Below are 18367 nucleotides of genomic sequence, written 5' to 3' on the forward strand. Positions count from 1 at the left end.
TGGGCACCATCTTGCATGCATATGGTAGTGGAAACCATGCATTTAAGTGTGATTGCTCAAGGAATGTGTATTGGGGTTGGTGGGGAAGAGAAGGAGTCAGACAATGGAATTCTGAGGAGCTCTAGCATTTACAGGAAGAGGAATGGAAAGGACTACAGAGAAATTGCAAACCGGTGGTCAGAGAGGTAGGAAGGAACTGTGAGAGAGTCATGCTATGGAAGCAAAGTTGTTATGAACCGAATTGTGCCCCTCTCCCCCTACCCCACACCAAAATTCATTTGCTGAGGCCCTAATTCCCAATGGACCATGTTTAGAGGTAGATTTTAAGGAGATAAGTGAAGTAGCTCAGTAGTGTCTGACTCTTTGTGACCCCATGGACTGTAGCCTACTGGGCTCCTCTGTCCATGGGATTTTCCAGGCAAGGGTACTGGAGTGGGTTGCCATTTCCTCCTCCAGGGGATCTTCCCATCCCAGGGATCAAACCCAGGTCTCCCACACTGTGGGCAGATGCTTTAACATCTGAGCCACTAGGAGATAAGTAAGGTTACATTGGGCTTTCCTGGTGGCTCAGATGGTAAAGAATCCACCTGTGATGTGGGAGACCTCGGTTTGATCCCTGGGTTGGGAAGATCACCTGGAGGAGGGCATGGCAACACACTCCAGTATTCTTACCTGGAGAATCCCAATGGACAGAGGAGCCTGGTGGGCTACAGTCCATGAGGTCATAAAGAGTCAGACATGACTGAGTGACTAAGCACAGCACAAGGTTATATTAAGTCATAATGATGGAACCCTAATCCAACAGGACTAGTGTCTGTATAAGAGGAGGAAAAGACTCCAGAGACTGCTCTGTCATACTCCACATGCATAGAGGAGAGGCTATGTGAGAACTCAGAGGAGCTTCCCAGGTGGCGCTAGTGGTAAAGAACCTGCCTGCCAGTGCTGGAGATATAAGAGACACGGGTTTGATTACTTGGGTTGGGAAGATCTCCTGGAGAAGGAAATGGCAACCCACTCCAGTACTCTTGTCTGGAGAATCCCATGGACAGAGGAGCCTGGTGAGCTACAGTCCATGGAGTTGCAAAGAGTTGGACATGACTGAAGTGATTTAGCACACATGCACGAAGACTCAGAGAGACAGAGTCATCTCTAAGTCAGGAAGAGAGGCCAAACTGGGAACCAGCCCTGTTAGAATCTTGATCTTAGGGATTCAGCCTCCAGAACTATAAGAAAGCAAATGTTTGTTGTTTGAGCCACCCAGCCAATGGTATTTTTTTATGGAAAGTTGAGCAACTCCAAGGGAAGAGAGAGTTTCAAGGATTGTTTAAAGAAAGATAAATGTCAACAAAGGTAAGAGTAGACATGTGCTCTCTGAATTTGGTAATCCTGTGACCCTAACAAGAGCAAGGAAGGACCAAGGTCAGAAGGCAGACTGCAGTGAGTTTAAGGATTACATCAGCAGGAAGAGGGGACCACATGCTTCATACCCAAGCATAGCCTCCAGGCTAGAGTCTGGCAGCTCCTACCATCTGTGTTTGTAATCCTGTAAACTCTTTGTGCAGATTCCTCCAGGGACCAGCTTTTCAGTGGTTCATAATGATTGTGAACCATGTAGCAGGTTCACAATCATGCCTGCTGAATGGCCTTCCTCGGCCATGTGCGGCTTAGGTGTAAAGTCATCTTGATCAGTGAGGCAGCCTTGTATAACAGTATGAGGGATGTGAATTTAGTGGTTTCTAGGCACCAGGCATTTGTCTTAAACCCTTTGCATATATTTTCTCATGTAATTTTTATAACGACTTTATGAATTAGGCACTATTATTATTATGCTCATTTTTCTTATGGAAAAACTGAGCTATAGTTTCAAACAACCTGACGGCAGGACTCAAGCCTTTAACCACTATATTCTGTAGCTCATATCCTTTTAGCATCTGCTTCCCAGGTGACTTGGTGGTAAAGAATCTGCCTGCCAATGCAGGAGACACAAGAGGTGCCAGTTTGATTCCTGGGTCAGGAAGATAGGAAATGGCAACTGCGGTATTCTTGCCTGGAGAATTCCATGGGCAGAGGAGCCTGGCAGTCTACAGTCCATGGAGTTGCAAAGAGTTGGACATGGCTGAGCAACTGAAAACTCATATCCCTGTATGCAGACCCCTGGACCTGCCCTGTGGAGGCTTGAGGAACTGACTTGTGTCCTCTGGGCCTCAGGATCCTAACATGCACTGTGTGGACTTTGGGGAAGATGATTCTCTAAGGTGCTTTCTGACTCTAATGGTCCATGAGCTGAAGGTTTGGACTAAATTATACTCTAGTGACCTGGCATTAACTTCTGCAGAAAAGTTAACCAGAAGTTCTCAGTCAGGATCAGTTATCAGTCACCAAAGGGGGAAGGGGGGAATAGGGTGAACTGGGAGATCGGGACTGACATATATACACTGTTGATATTATGTACAAATAGATAATTAACGAGAACCTAATGTAGAGCTCAGGGAACCCTACTCAATGCACTGTGGTGACCTAAAGGGGAAGGAAATCCAAAAAAGAGGGGATATGTGTATACTTATAACTGATTCACTTTGTTGTACAGTAGAAACTAGCACATTGTAAAGCAACTGTACTCCGATAAAAATTAATTTATAAAAAAGATCAGTTATCAGGACCGTGAGAAGATCCTATATTGAATGTCTTGCCTATAACACACCATCCCCTATTTGTGCAGGCAGGGAACGTGGGGAACCCCCCAACAGTTGACAGGGAGTAGGGGCATGCACACAGGGTGACCGAGAGGCTTGATGTAGGCTCCACTACAGGTAGGATGGTAGTGGACTTGGGAGAAGCCCCTGATTCTACCCCATGTTGCTGCTTCCACTCATTGGCTGGGAAGTGAGGAGAGTTCTGGTTGAGGGTCCGTGATCAAAAATTTCATGGAGGAAAACAATCAGCCGATCACCACCATAGTTGTTGAAGGGTTTAACAGTGCCACTGCTGCCGTGGGGTACATAAGGGTCTGGGAGAATTTTTCTTCCAGTGCCCTTGTCCATCTAAGCAATTTGATTAAAAGCATCTCACAGAAATTGATGGATCCGTGTGAAGTCCGTATGATTTGTCAATGAAGACATAGATTGGTGAGTAGAGAAGAGGTACTTAAGTCTTATTGTCCTGTTATTGTACATGAAGATCCCTGGTTAGGTCTGGCAATCACTTTGTAATCTTTGTTGTCAAATTCATGATTCCTGGATAATTTTTTTGTATATGCCATGATGAAAAGGTACCAATGCTACCATCACGTCATGGCTCCTCAGAACCTGTTTGTATCGAAACTGTGTAGACCTTCTAGCTTCTGACATCTACTCATTTCATTTATTTAATGTCGATTACAGCATTAGTCATGATACTGCATCATCCATCAGGCTGCCTGTGAATACTGGCTTCCAGTGCTTGTTGCACATGTTGTTATTGCACTTCTCTGAGAATGATCACAAATACAAGTCATACTCAGAGCGCACAGGAAAATGTGAACAATCATTTGGTTTTTGGTCATGTTCAGAATTTTGTAGCATAGGATGGAACAGCATATCTTTCAATCGCATTGTCTTTTAAAATTTGTAGATCATTATCATTCCGTTCCTAGAACGTGATCTTCTTCCACGATGACTACACCTCCCTCTTTCATACACCATGCAAGCTAGGAGGAGAGGCAAAGTGCTCATAGGCAGGTGGGGAAGAGTGTGGTCTCATTCATGTAAGGAATCAGTGTCCCATGCCAGGCACAGCTTAACACTGACCCAAGACAGCATGAGGTCACCAGCCAGTTGGAGGTAGAGGGGTGCCTCACTTGGAAGGACCTGTAGTGGGAGGCACAATGGTACTGGGGGAGGGATGCACAACATAAACCACACCTACCCCATCCTGCCTTCCTTAGTGCTATAGCTGGAGGCAGCGCTTTGGTCAGGACATGGACAGATTAGAGTCTGTGCACCCGTCTGCACATGTGGCTCAAACTGGAAGATTGGTTGGTAGTGGTCTGTAATTGTTTGCTATTGCTGCCATAACATACTATCTATATATTTAGTGGCTTAAAGCAACTAATCTATTATCTCACAGTCAGGAGTCTGGGCACTCAGCTAGTTCTCCATCCCAGATTTCATAAGGCTAGAGTCAAGGTCTGGGAAGGTCTGTGATCCTTTCTGGATGCTCTGGGTGCTGGAATCTGTTCACAAGCTCATTCAGATGGTTGGCACAATTCAGCTCCATGTGGTTATAGGAATGAGGTTCCCATTTCCTTACTGGATGTTGACCAGGTGTTATTCTCAGCTAGAGGCTACCTGCATTCCCTGGCCCATGGCTTCTTTTCATCCATCGTCAATGCTAGCAGCAGTAGGCTGTCTTCCTCATGCTTTGAATCTGTTGGATTTTCCCTTTCATCTCTTTTGTCTTCTGCTTCTGGCTGGAGAAGTTTGTCTGCTTTTAAGGGCTCATGTGATTAGATTGGGCCCACCTGGATAATCCAGCATACTCTAATTTCTCTAATTAAGGTCTATACCTTAATTATATCTGCATAGTCCCTTCTGCCATATAACATAACAGGTTTAGAAGTTCTAGTGTTTGGAGTATGAACATCTTTGGAGGCCATCATTCTTCCTATCCCTGGGATCACTGGTAGCTCTAAAACCCCAGTTCATCCTGTATCTGATATTAATAAGCTTCATCCAAATTAGGATGTTAGCACCATTCTGGCAGTTCAATACTGCATGGACCTAGGAAAATAAATACCGTACTGGCCAGCAGGAGCAATCTGCTTAGCAGTCCACCCTCTCGGAATGAACACTGGCCATTGTGCCTGAGGCCACCCCATGAGCATGGTCCCAGAGCTCCTTGGATCTTGTGGTCCTCTCTCCAGGTGGGTAGGGGGTTTGGGGCAGAGAGCTGGAATGTGTGAGAACATCCCCAAAGGGAGAAGCAGGGACAGACCAACATAAGTCCCTGTTTGGGTTCCTGCCTAGATGGTACTGCTGATTATGGGTGTTCCCAGGCACTGGAGAAAAGCTCTTGAGATGGGCCAGGATTGGGGCTCTGCTTACTTGGTTCCGAGGGCAAGACAGTGCTGCTTCCAGCAACTAAACTGATAAGAACTCCACTTTCATCTTCTTTGTGTAATATCTCCAGAGTGTAGGCCAATGCCCTGTTGGGTTTGTCCTGCTCAGGCAGCAGTGTATAACAGAGCCTCCAGAGGCTTTCATTTCAGCCTTGGCTCAAGTCCCAGGTATTGTTTCAATGGCCCATACTGGCTGGATGACCTTGGACAAATTACTTCATCAGGTGAGCCACTGTCTCTTCATCCGAGTAGTGAACTGAGGGCAATGATAGTGAACACTAGCACTCTGAGGGCTGACAGATATCACAGCTACTTTACACTCATATCTGCCCCATCATTTTCACCTTTTAATGTGATGATCAAGTAAGTTGGCATACTGTAAAAATTCCTGGAATACAATAAGCAATCCACGTGTGCTGTGTACTCAGTTGTATCTGACTCTTTGTGACCCCATAGCCTACCAGGTTCCTCTGTCCATGGGATTCTCCAGGCAAGAATACTGGAGAGGGATGACATTTCCTATCTTCCTAACCCAGGGATCGAACCCACAGTCTCTTGCATCTGCTGCATTGGCAGGTGGATTCTTTACCACTAAGCCACCTGGGAAGCCCCCAAGCAGTCCAGACATTCAACAACAAGCATGAACTAAGCTGGTAAATGGTTAACAACTAGTTCTCTGGAGAAGGAGAGGAGGCGGACTTGGAGTGTTGCCGATGGCCAGGGTGTACAGACACCCACCCAACTAACTTCAGACTAACAATATGGTGTCACTGAATGCGGAGTTGAGAAGTGATGCTAACCATTGGCTCCGTGGGCAGGGGGAGCCAGATTCAGCACCCACCAGAAGGGTGAGCTCTTCATTTGTGCCAGTTACTGCATTCACACTGGAGACACAGTGATGCCTATGATGGCGCTTATAGTTCTCCTCTTGGCGCTCTTTTTCCCTTCCCCAACTGAAAGTCCGAGTCTCCCAAATGCTTTGTAAAGGAGACCTAGTTCTAGGTAGAGAAGCGTGAACCTGGTAACCTCTCAAGGTGTCTGTCAGCTCTTGCCTGAACCAGAAGAGGAAGTGTTATTTCTGGTTTCTTTGCAAGCCAGCAGTCTTGTTTCCACAGAGCTGAGGTCGGGTAAGATTAAAGCCAGAAGCGTGGCTCCTCTCTTTGGTTTGGGGTTTGCTGTCGGTGGAGATATTTCATTTCCTGGAGGCCCATTTGGTCGCGCTAGGAGGGGAAGGTGCTGGCTCATCCATTCATTATCGTGAGGACTGAATGACCCTGGTGAGAACCAGAGTCATTTCCCAGTTGTCTGAGGTCTCACCCCTAACCACGCTCACGCGTCATTCTCCCAAGCACGGCAAGGATACCAGGGGTTCCATTAAATTAGCATGTGGTGTTCTTAATACGGAAGCCATTGAACGGTTCTCAAGTGGGAGAGAGTTTTTTTGCAGATTGTAGAAGGAAGCAGGCTGTGAAACATCTGTGTAGAATACTTGGAAATGCGTAAACTGGTAAAACTAGAGAGCAAGGAGAAGTAGGTTGTCTCTACCTCACCATCTTGAGTCATTGAACTCATGTCCTGTAAGTTGTTTTATATCATTTCTCAGAAGCCAATCCCTTTTCTCACATTAAGTTTCCATGTAAGATGGTATTATGAGGGAAGAAAAGCATAATGCAAGCACTGTTGTTACTGGTGTATAAAAAGGGCCATTAACACAACATTGTAGGTCAACTATACTTCAATTTTTTAAAAAATGTTTTTCTTTCTGGAGAAAAATATTAAAATATAGAAAGGGCCATTAAAACGAAAGTTAATATCTGCCCTTCTTAATACAGCCAAATGGAAATTAACGTAGAAGCTGGGATCCTGATGGTGTGCATGTGTGTTTGTGTGTATAAACTTTTAATAAAATTTATTTGGGATGTTTGAGATTATTTTATTTATTCATCTTTTAAACCACATTTGGAAAATTAAAACGTGTATTTATAAGAGTTCAAGCTAAATACCTAAGTTTTAGAATAAAGGACAAATTCTCAGAAATTCAAAAGGGCTCTTCAATATAAATAGAAAGAACAAATTAAGACTCAAGGATAGTAGAAAGTAGAAAAATAACTGCAGCTTGGTTTTGGAGCAGCATTTTGGAGATGAGTGGGGTGTTTGTTTTTATTTCACTAACATATAGGTGTCAGGTTTTTCCATTTTGGATAACTCAACTGATTTCTCATCTGTCAAGGATTTAGCTTTGTGAGTTAGTTTCCACAATAGTGTTTACATTTAGTATAGAGTAATATGTCCTTTTCCAGGTTGGATCTTTTGGTTTCAACATGGTAAATGTGCAATGTACATGTTTAGTCGCTCAGTTGTGTCTGACTCTTTGTGACCATTTGGACTGTAGCCTGGCAGTTTCCTCTGTCCATGGGATTTTTCAGGCAAGAATACTGGAGTGGATTGCCATTTGCTTCTCCAGGGGATCTTCCTGTACCAGGAATCAAACCTATGTCTCCTGTGTCTCCTGCATTGCAGGTGGATGCTTTATCCACTGAGCCATGGGGGAAGCCCAAATAAACAATCCCCATTAGACATTAGACATGGCTCAGATAGTAAATAATCTGCCTGCAATGCAGGAGACCCGAGTTCAGTCCCTGGGTTGGGAAGGAAATGGAGAAGGAAGTGGCAACCTATTCCACCAGACCATTAGACACGGAAATAAATCTTATTGGATGTGAATGATTGAGGAAATGTGCACTAGGAATTGAATAATTATTTTGCTGAAATTTAAAAAAATCTCATACATTTCCCCTTTTTTCCTTGAGGTCTTGGAGACAATCTGATAATTATAACTTTGCAATTACAATGAAAAATTAATATCTGTTAAGTGCTTCCTGTGAAGGTAGTATTACTCTTTGTTTCTGAAATGAATCTTTAGTATTAAAAAGATATTCTAAAAGTTGGCTTATGTTGACAAGATATGGCAATAGGAAAACATCAAGCTCTGGGGTCAGCAAGCAGTAGAAATTCACTTGTGAACAATGAAGTGCCAAAATGTCATTGTAAGAGGATACTATGATAATCTTGAACGCTATAGGGTAAGGTGCCCAAATTTTAAAATCATCAGTGACTTCTTTTTGTCTGAAAAATTCAAAGCATGGAAAGGGTGATATGATGGTGTAATATTATCACTACTTTTTAAGACATATGTAGAAATATATAAAGGGTAGATTGGAAAAGAAGAGGATAGAAACATGAGTTAGGAGTAGGATTGCCAGATAAAGTACAAGGTGTCCCGTTAAATTTAAATTTCAGATTAGCAAAAAATATTTTTTTTAAGTTTAAGAATATTCCATGCAATATTTGGGACAGGCTTGTATTAAAAAAATATATTTGTAGTTTATCTGAAATTCATATTTAATTGAGTTGCCTGTATTTTTATTTGCTTCTGGCAGTCCTTATTTAGAAGGCTACTGCAAAACTCCAAGTAAGAGGTAAGTAACAAGGGTCAACCAGAGACTGCAGGAAGAGACTGATAGAAGGGTATGAATGCGACAGAACTGAGGAAAGTAAAATCAACAGGATCTCACAACTGGGAAGAGAAAATTATGTGGCTTGAAATACTGTAATATGGGAAGATGAGCTAGGATCTAATAGACTAATTTTCTAATAGAAAATTTAGATATTTCCAAGAAAAAAATTGGTTAACTTGACAGAGTAGTGATTCTGTGAATTGATTGCCTTGACAAGTACAAAGACACAAACATTAAAAGAAAGCATTTGCAATTTTTAATTAAATTGAAATAAAAATTTAATAAAAGTTATATTCTTGGAAGAATAATTAACATTTTCATAGAAGTATTTCACAGCTTAAATATTTTATTAATAGCACTGGGGATATAAGTCTGTGTTTTCATAACCCAAATAAATGAAAGCTCATGGCTTTTATTCTCCCAAGACATTTAAAGATGTACCTTAAATCAAACAATGGCTGTGTGCTCCATTTCCACTGAGGAAATAATCTTTAAAAAGGAATCTATTACCAAGCTGGGCAAAGTAACTTGTGCCTCATATCAACTGGGCTTCCCGGGTGGTGGTAGTGGTTAAGAACCAGCCTGCCAATGCAGGATATGTAAGAGATGTAGGTTCGATCCCTGGGTCAGTAAGATACCTGGAGGAGGGCATGGCAGCCCACTGCAGTATTTTTGCCTGGAGAATCCCATGAACAGAGAAGCCTGGCGGGCTACAGCCTACAGGGTTGCCAAGAGTTGGACACGACTGAAGTGACTTAGCATGCATGCATATCAACCAGTAGGATTCAAGAGTGTTTTTACAAAATCTTGCAGTAAAATAATTAGACAACATTCCCATGTTATTTTAGCACAGTTAATTGGGCCATTATATTTTTCCAGACTTTGATTTCTAGACATATCTATTTCTAAATACATATGTTTAGAAAGATGATGGTGGAATAAATTAGAAATTGTAAAGATGTTCCTTGAGAATGTTTAAACTCTTATAAAGCCTATTTAAATGTATACAATAAATTAAATAAAAATAAATAAATAAAATATTTATTAGGTACCTTTTGTAGCCTAAATTCTACTGATTATTAGAAGAATAGGGACCCTCTCCTTATAATCTTAAAGACCAAATCAATTACGGAGCAATCAAGATGGAATAGAAACTTCTGATAAAAAGCAATATTTCCCCATTTTCCTTGTGATCTCTACTCCTAATTATCTGCTGCAGTGTTGTGTTAACTTCCTATATCTGCCAGGGTCCAGTAAGGGCACAGAAACCACACTATTTGGACAGAGGGAATTTAACATGAAGAATTGTTAACCAGACAATAATCATGTGAATTAGGCAACTGAGAAGCAAAAAGAAAACTCAAATGTATCTGGGAGGCAGCAAGTGCAATGACCACCCCTGGTACAAGGCAAACAAGAGAAGATGTTAAATTGACTAAAACGTAAGAGACCAACAGGAGGAACCTTGTATGCCTGGGACCCAGACCTCTGAGACCTGGTCTCCAGTCCAGTTGGTGCTGGCACCTCTGGGGAGTCGGGTAGGGGTAAGGAAACTAACTGCACATCTTGGATGCAATTGAAAAGTGGATTCAACTGATGCTATGGAAGGCATTCTGCCGCCACGGTGCCCTGGGGTGATGGTCACACAAACGTGGGGCAGATGGGGAAGAGCAAGTGCCTTCCTCCTGCTTCAGTCTTCCAGTCTCCTTCTAGTGCCTCTACTGGCAAGAGCCTAAATGGATCCAGTTGTCAGAAGAAGGAACTTGGTTTTCAGACTCTCAGACTCAGCATCACAATCATAGTATAGAAGAATGGGTTTCAACTGAGAGATCATCACTTAATGACCACCTCCTAAATGCTTCTCCTGGGCCGCCTTTTGCCTTCTCCAATGGAACCACCCCTGCTCCACACCAGAATGATCTTTCCAAAGCCCTCCAAATCATCTTGTGATTTTAGAATAGAGAGAAAGATGCCAACCATGATCCACAGACCTGCGTCATCTGACTCCTGCACTGTACTTTGGTGTCTTTGAAGTCTTGTTGAGCCTGCCAGTTAGTCCTAGAATATGCCGTTTTCTTTTCTCCTTCAAGGTTTTTTTACACAGTACTGCTGGGAATTTCCTTCCCCTCTTGTTTGCCTAGAGTAGTCTATTCGGTGTTGAGATCTTGGCTTGAGAATGGTTACTCCTTTGGGAGAGCCTCCTCCTCTGCTCCGTAGACTAGATGATGCCTCTTGGTTAAAACTTTCCATGGCTTCCTTGCTCTCTTTTGGGTTGTTGTATTTGACTAATGTCTCTTTCCCCTCTGAATTGCAGCAACTCAAGGGTAGGGGTAATGGCTGTTTTGCTCACCACAGTTTTCTCAGTGTCTACAAGATGTCTGGCACATGTGTGTGTGCTCAGTCGTGTCTGACTCTGTAACCCCCATGGATTGTAGCCTGCCAGGCTCATCTGTCGATGGAATTTTCCAGGCAGGAATACTGGAACAGTTTGTAGGTGCTCAACAAATATTTATCACATGACCAGATGACTGAAACAAATTATTTTGTGAGATGAAGGGTTTATTATCATAATTTAGGATGCTATTGTCACAAATACTGTTATTTCACGATAAAGAATAACGGTTGGTAAGGAGCATTCTGAAAACATGTTAATTTTTCAGGGTCCAGGTTCAGAACAGTGAGTCCAAAACAGTGGGAGACTTTTCCTTACTGACTCATTCCAAGGTCCAGTTTCCCAGTGCTCCTTTTATTTCCTAGATTGGTTTATGTCTAAAGGAGATCACTCCTCTCCACAGGATAGATTATAGACAATCACAACAGAAGGAAACAGGCCACTATTGTTATAGACAATTCACATACAGAGATGTGTGTGTGTGTGTGTGTGTGTGTGATCTTACATTTTCCCTTTCTGAATTACAAAAGTAAAGGGCAGCTTGCTTATTGATTGATTGATTTAAATCTTTTTCAGAGCTGAGGTGGCACAGATTTCTACAGCATCACAAGTTGTGCTGCTATGTTGATGTTCTGATTGCATGCTGCCAAGCCCAGGCCAGTTGACTTTTCTATGAAGTGAAATAAAGTTTGTACATCCTGGATTTTCAAGGTCCCAGCAGCAGATTTTCTGCACGCCTCTCTTCATACAAAACTCTGCTCCATGGGAACCAGAGCAAATGTACAGGCGCAGCACCATCCAAATTCATTCTTAGAAAAGAAACATTTCTTCAAAGGAAGCATGGTCTGCCCACCCTATAGACAACCTTTTACATTCTCAGAAGAGCATTTCACTTTCCTAGTGCAATGTCATATCTCAGACACCTGTATTTACCATTAGGGTCTTTGTTCTATAAACCGAAGTCCTACTCCGATGATGTTCCCAGAACCACAGATTGGTCTCTACTGTTTGAGTCTCCACTTTGCAAGACAGAAAAGTGTTTACAACCTTAAATCGGCGGTTCCAGCTTTTCCCCTTCTCATCAATGCCGCACAGATGTGAAGGCTTAGTTACGGTCAGGGCTTCGGTTTAAAGTACCGTGAGTAACAGCCCCTCCCCGCCCCAGCAGCCTCCGCAAGAAGAAAGTTTTTTTGTTTTTTTTTACGAGTATGTTTATTCATTCAGTCATCCACTTATTCAGCCCACATTTACTGCGTGTTTACTATGTACGAAGCATTGTTCTAGGCACCAGAACCATTGAGTTGTTAGGGAGAAACAGATTATAAATAAATAAGATAACGTCAGGCCATGATAAGCACCAACATGAAAACAGAGAGTGACTTGTGGGCCTGCACTGGGATGGGTGGTCACTGATGTCATTGATGAGATGAGGTTTAAGTAGAAATCTGAATGATAAGAAGGAACCAATTACTAAGATATGTGAGAAGAGCATTTCAGGCAGAGGGGGCAATTTGTGCTAAAGTCCTCATGTGGGAGTAAATTTGGCCAAGTGTGGCTGGTGTGTAGGGAGTGACGAGCCTGGGAAGAAGAACCCAGTCCCTCCTCCACACTCTGTCCCATTTTTACCGTGCTGGGGCTAAGTGCGTTTTCTGTTATGTCCATTCATGATTTCTGTTTAGGTTCAGTTGAAGCACCTATTTGCTCTACTACTATATTCCATAAGTTCAACTTTAAGTTCAAGTATAGTTTGAGAAAATGTTAATACAGTTCTGAACTTACCCTTGGAATGTTGTATAAGCCAGCTACTGTATAGTACATTTGGGGTATTGGAAAACAAGATAAGTAAACTTAGCTATGGGGCTACATGTTCTGCCAGATACATGCCCTCCCCATTAATTCTCTGATAGATTCCATAGCCCACAAGAACAAATTTATGTATATATTAAGCCTTCAACAAAGCTCTTCATTCATTGGCTTCCCAGCCTACCCTGGAACCATACAGACTGGGTTGGTACAAGCCTTAAAGGTCATCTAATAATCTACACCAACATCTCCTCTAATTCTAATTGCTTTGTGTTCTGATGAGTGATCATTTTGTCTTTGCTTGAACATGCCCAGTGATGCTATCTACTTTTTGAGTCAACCTGTTTCATGGCCAGATAGTTCTTTTAAATACAGGCTTTTAATACAAAGAGTGGCTTTCTAAGTTGAACTCTACCACCCTGTCATTCACCCTTGGGCCTAATTATACCCCAGATGATAACAGATGTCTGTTTCTTCCTGCATGATCATGTGTGAATCACTTCATTTTTTGAGCCTTACTTCTCCTATAAAGCAGGGCAATAATAGCTACTGTTCAAGAATTTTGTGAGGATTAATGAGACAATATTCATTAGCTATCTGGCATAGCAGCTGATACAGTAGACATTAATATATTTGCATTTTCTCTCCCTCTCTTTAAATAATAGCCTTTCAAATAATTGTTATTGGTTGCCCTGTTTTCTCTCTCTAGCAACATCTTTTTTTGTTCATTCATTCGTTCATCCATTTATTCATCCCCTTACTGTTTCTCAAATCATAACTAAGGATCTACTGTATGAAAAGCCCTGATCTAGGCAGCGAGGGTACATTGGGTAACAGACCAGGCAGGATTCTAACCCTAATCACATGGAGTCTGAAGACGAGTAAATAGTTGATAATATTTGAGTGATGTAAGTGCATGGGCTGTACCATGGGAGAAGAGGAAAGGGGAACTTTTTCAGTTTGGAGAGTGCTAGTTTCTTGGGGGCTATTTTAACAAATTTTCATAAACTTGGTAGCTTAAAAACAATAGAAATTAAGTCTCTCAGTTCTGGAGGTTAGAAATCCCTCAGGGCTGAATTCCCTCTAGAAGCTCCTTGCTTCTTCCAGCTTCTATTGGCAGCCCTGGCATTCTGGGCCACATCACTCCAATCCCTGCCTACCTGGCCATTTCCTCTGTGTGTCTCTATATTATCTCTTTTAACTTGTTTCTTATAAGGACACTTGCGATGGTATTTAGGGCCCACTTGGATAACCCAGCATAATGTTATTATCATCATAAGATTCTTAATTACATCTACAAAGACCCTTTTTGTAAATAAGGAAATTCCAGGGAGGATTAAGAAATGATGTCTTTGGGTGTCCTTTATTCAACTTGGTATGGAGGCGGGAAGGATGAAGGCAGGCTTCCTAGAGGAAGCAGTGTCCAAATTGAGATGTAAGAGCTACATAGAAGTTCTTCAAGAGGAGAGGTGCCAAGAGTGATCCAAAATGTTCCAACTGGAGGAAGTCAGAGGGAGTAATGACTCTGAGGATCTGAATGGAATGTGCTTGTGATTGAAACACATAGTAGGTGTGTGTCCATGTGCTGAGGAAGGGCTGGAGAGAGGCAAGGGTGAGTATGGAGAGATAAAAACACTGGTGAGATCGTGAAGGTTCTGGATAGCCATGCTCAAGTGTTTGAATATAACATGGAATATAATGATGGTCTTAGAAGAGTTTTCAGAAGGCACATCACATAGTCAGATCTGTGCCAGCCTCTGGAGAAGAGGGGAGGTGGGCTACCAGAGGGCTGCCTGTCCTTCCTTTTCCTCCTATCATATGACTCCAGATCCATCACCATCCTTGTTTTAGGGATCACACTTCGTTGACCACTGCCACTGTGGTTCCCACCCCATCCTTGAAAGAGGAAATTAAGACAAAGGTTGTTTGGGCATGGAATGCCTGGTCAGTTTGTTATTTAGCTTACTATCCGGTAAGTCAACTTCTCTGGTGGCTCAGATGGTAAAGAATCTGCCTGCAATGTATGAGCCTCAGGTTTGATCCCTGGGTCAGGAAGATCCCCTGGAGAAGGGAATGGCTACTCACTCCAGCATTCTTGCCTAGAAAATTCCATGGACAGGAGAGCCTTGTGGGCTATAGTCCATGGGGTGGCAAAGAGTCAGACAAGACTAAGTGACTAACACACTGTTTTGTCACAGACTGCAAGGTCAGTTTATTGTTATTTGATTTCCAGTAAGTCATGGGGTTCCAAGCCTGTCCGTGGAAGAGAAGTTGACTCAAAGGCTCTGTAAGTGACTTTTCTTCATCTTTCCTGTGCCAGCCTTTTCCCAGCACCTCACCAAAAACAAGGATGAGAGACAGTGGTGGAGGGCAGGCAAAGCAAACAACACAGAACTTCCCAGAATGTTTTCTGACTTTGTTGGACTTTTTTTTTTTTTTTTTTTTTTTTTTTTTTTTTATAAATTTATTTATTTTACTTGGGGGCTAATTACTTTACAATATTGTAATAGTTTTTGCCATACATTGACAAGAATCAGCCATGGGTTTACATGTGTTCCCCTTCCCGAACCCCCCACCCACCTCCCTCCCCCTCCCATCCCTCTGGATCATCCCACTGCCCCGGCCCCGAGCCCTTGTCACATGCATCGAACATGGAATGGTGCTCTGTTTCACATATGACAATACACATGTCTCAATGCCATTCTCCCAGAACGTCCCACCCTCACCTTCTCCCTCGGAGTCCATAAAATTGTTCCATGCATCTGTGTCTCTCATTCTGTCCCGCATATAGGGTTATCGTTACCATCTTTCAGATTCCATATATATGCATTAGTATACTGTATTGTTGTTTTTCTTTCTGGCTTACTTCACTCTGTATAATGGGCTCCAGTTTCATCCATCTCAGTAGAACCGGTTCAAATGTATTTTTTTTAATGGCTGAGTAATATTCCATTGTGTATATGTACCACAGCTTCCTTATCCATTCATCTGCTGATGGACATCTAGGTTGCTTCCATGTCCTGGCTATTGTAAACAGTGCTGCGATGAACATTGGGGTACACGCGTCTCTTTCAATTCTGGTTTCCTCGGTGTATATGCCTAGCAGTGGGATTGCTGGGTCATATGGCAGTTCTATTCCCAGTTTTTTAAGGAATCTCCACACTGTTCTCCATAGTGGCTGTACTAGTTTGCATTCCCACCAACAGTGTAAGAGGGTTCCCTTTTCTCCACACCCTCTCCAGCATTTATTGCTTGTAGACTTTTGGATAGCAGCCATTCTGACTGGTGTGAAATGATACCTCATTGTGGTTTTGATTTGCATTTCTCTAATAATGAGTGATGTTGAGCATCTTTTCATGTGTTTGTTAGCCATCTGTATGTCTTCTTTGGAGAAATGTCTGTTTAGTTCTTTGGCCCATTTTTTGATTGGGTCATTTATTTTTCGGGAATTCAGCTGCAGAAGTTGCTTGTATATTTTTGAGATTAATTGTTTGTCTGTTGCTTCATTTGCTATTATTTTCTCCCATTCTGAAGGCTGTCTTTTCACCTTGTTTATAGTTTCCTTTGTTGTGCAAAAGCTTTTAATTTTAATTAGGTCCCATTTGTTTATTTTTGCTTTTATTTCCAATATTCTGGGAGGTGGGTCATGGAGGATCCTGCTGTGATTTATGTCGGAGAGTGTTTTGCCTATGTTTTCCTCTAGGAGTTTTATTGTTTCTGGTCTTACGTTTAGATCTTTAATCCATTTTGAGTTTATTTTTGTGTACGGTGTTAGGAAGTGTTCTAGTTTCATTCTTTTACAAGTGGTTGACCAGTTTTCCCAGCACCACTTGTTAAAGAGGTTGTCTTTTCTCCATTGTATATTCTTGCCTCCTTTGTCGAAGATAAGGTGTCCATATGTGCGTGGGTTTATCTCTGGGCTTTCTATTTTGTTCCATTGATCTATATTTCTATCTTTGTGCCAGTACCATACTGTCTTGATGACTGTGGCTTTGTAGTAGAGTCTGAAGTCAGGCAGGTTGATTCCTCCAGTTCCATTCTTCTTCCTCAAGATTGCTTTGGCTATTCGAGGTTTCTTATATTTCCATACAAATTGTGAGATGATTTGTTCTAGTTCTGTGAAAAATACCATTGGTAGCTTGATAGGGATTGCATTGAATCTGTAGATTGCTTTGGGTAGAATACTCATTTTCACTATATTAATTCTTCCAATCCATGAACACGGTATATTTCTCCATCTGTTTGTGTCCTCTTTGATTTCTTTCATCAGTGTTTTATAGTTTTCTATATATAAGTCTTTTGTTTCTTTAGGTAGATATATTCCTAAGTATTTTATTCTTTTTGATGCAATGGTGAATGGTATTGTTTCCTTAATTTCTCTTTCTGTTTTCTCATTATTGGAGTATAGGAATGCAAGGGATTTCTGTGTGTTAATTTTATATCCTGCAACTTTACTATATTCATTGATCAACTCTAGTAATTTTCTAGTAGAGTCTTTAGGGTTTTCTATGTAGAGGATCATGTCATCTGCAAACAGTGAGAGTTTTACTTCTTCTTTTCCTATCTGTATTCCTTTTATTTCTTTTTCAGCTCTGATTGCTGTGGCCAAAACTTCCAAAACTATGTTGAATAGTAGTGGTGAAAGTGGGCATCCTTGCCTTGTTCCTGACTTTAGGGGAAATGCTTTCAATTTTTCACCATTGAGGATAATGTTTGCTGTGGGTTTGTCATATATAGCTTTTATTATGTTGAGATATGTTCCTTCTATTCCTGCTTTCTGGAGGGTTTTAATCATAAATGGATGCTGAATTTTGTCAAAGGCTTTTTCTGCATCTATTGAGATAACCATATGGTTTTTTTCTTTCAATTTGTTAATGTGGTGTATTACATTGATTGATTTGCGGATGTTAAAAAAACCTTGCATTCCTGGGATAAAGCCCACTTGGTCATGATGTATGATCTTTTTAATATGATGTTGGATTCTGTTTGCTAGAATTTTATTAAGGATTTTTGCATCTATGTTCATCAGTGATATTGGCCTGTAGTTTTCCTTTTTTGTGACATCTTTGTCTAGTTTTGGAATTAGGGTGATGGTGGCCTCATAGAATGAGTTTGGAAGTTTACCATCTTCCGCAATTTTCTGGAAGAGTTTGAGCAGGATAGGTGTTAGCTCTTCTCTAAATTTTTGGTAGAATTCCGCTGTGAAGCCGTCTGGTCCTGGGCTTTTGTTTGCTGGAAGATTTCTGATTACACTTTCGATTTCCGTGCTTGTGATGGGTCTGTTAAGATCTTCTATTTCTTCCTGGTTCAGTTTTGGAAAGTTATACTTTTCTAAGAATTTGTCCATTTCTTCCAAGTTGTCCATTTTATTGGCATATAGCTGTTGGTAGTAGTCTCTTATGATCCTTTGTATTTCTGTGGAATCTGTTGTGATCTCTCCATTTTCATTTCTAATTTTGTTGATCTGATTCTTCTCCCTTTGTTTCTTGATGAGTCTGGCTAATGGCTTATCAATTTTGTTTATCTTCTCGAAAAACCAGCTTTTAGTTTTGTTGATTT

At 41.7% G+C, this 18367-nt stretch overlaps 1 long non-coding RNA gene across 1 annotated transcript; it reads left to right on the forward strand.

The window, feature by feature from the left end:
- Window positions 1-803: 803 nt before the first annotated feature.
- Window positions 804-12206, forward strand: LOC145541385 (uncharacterized). The gene is made up of 2 exons (XR_014078962.1): window positions 804-1350; window positions 11582-12206. It is a non-coding gene; the product is annotated as an uncharacterized LOC145541385 (long non-coding RNA).
- Window positions 12207-18367: the final 6161 nt, after the last annotated feature.

This window comes from Giraffa tippelskirchi, chromosome 3 (assembly GCF_054371585.1).
Source record: "Giraffa tippelskirchi isolate mGirTip1 chromosome 3, T2T-mGirTip1v1.2.pri, whole genome shotgun sequence".
In the NCBI taxonomy this organism is placed as follows: Eukaryota; Metazoa; Chordata; class Mammalia; order Artiodactyla; family Giraffidae; genus Giraffa; species Giraffa tippelskirchi.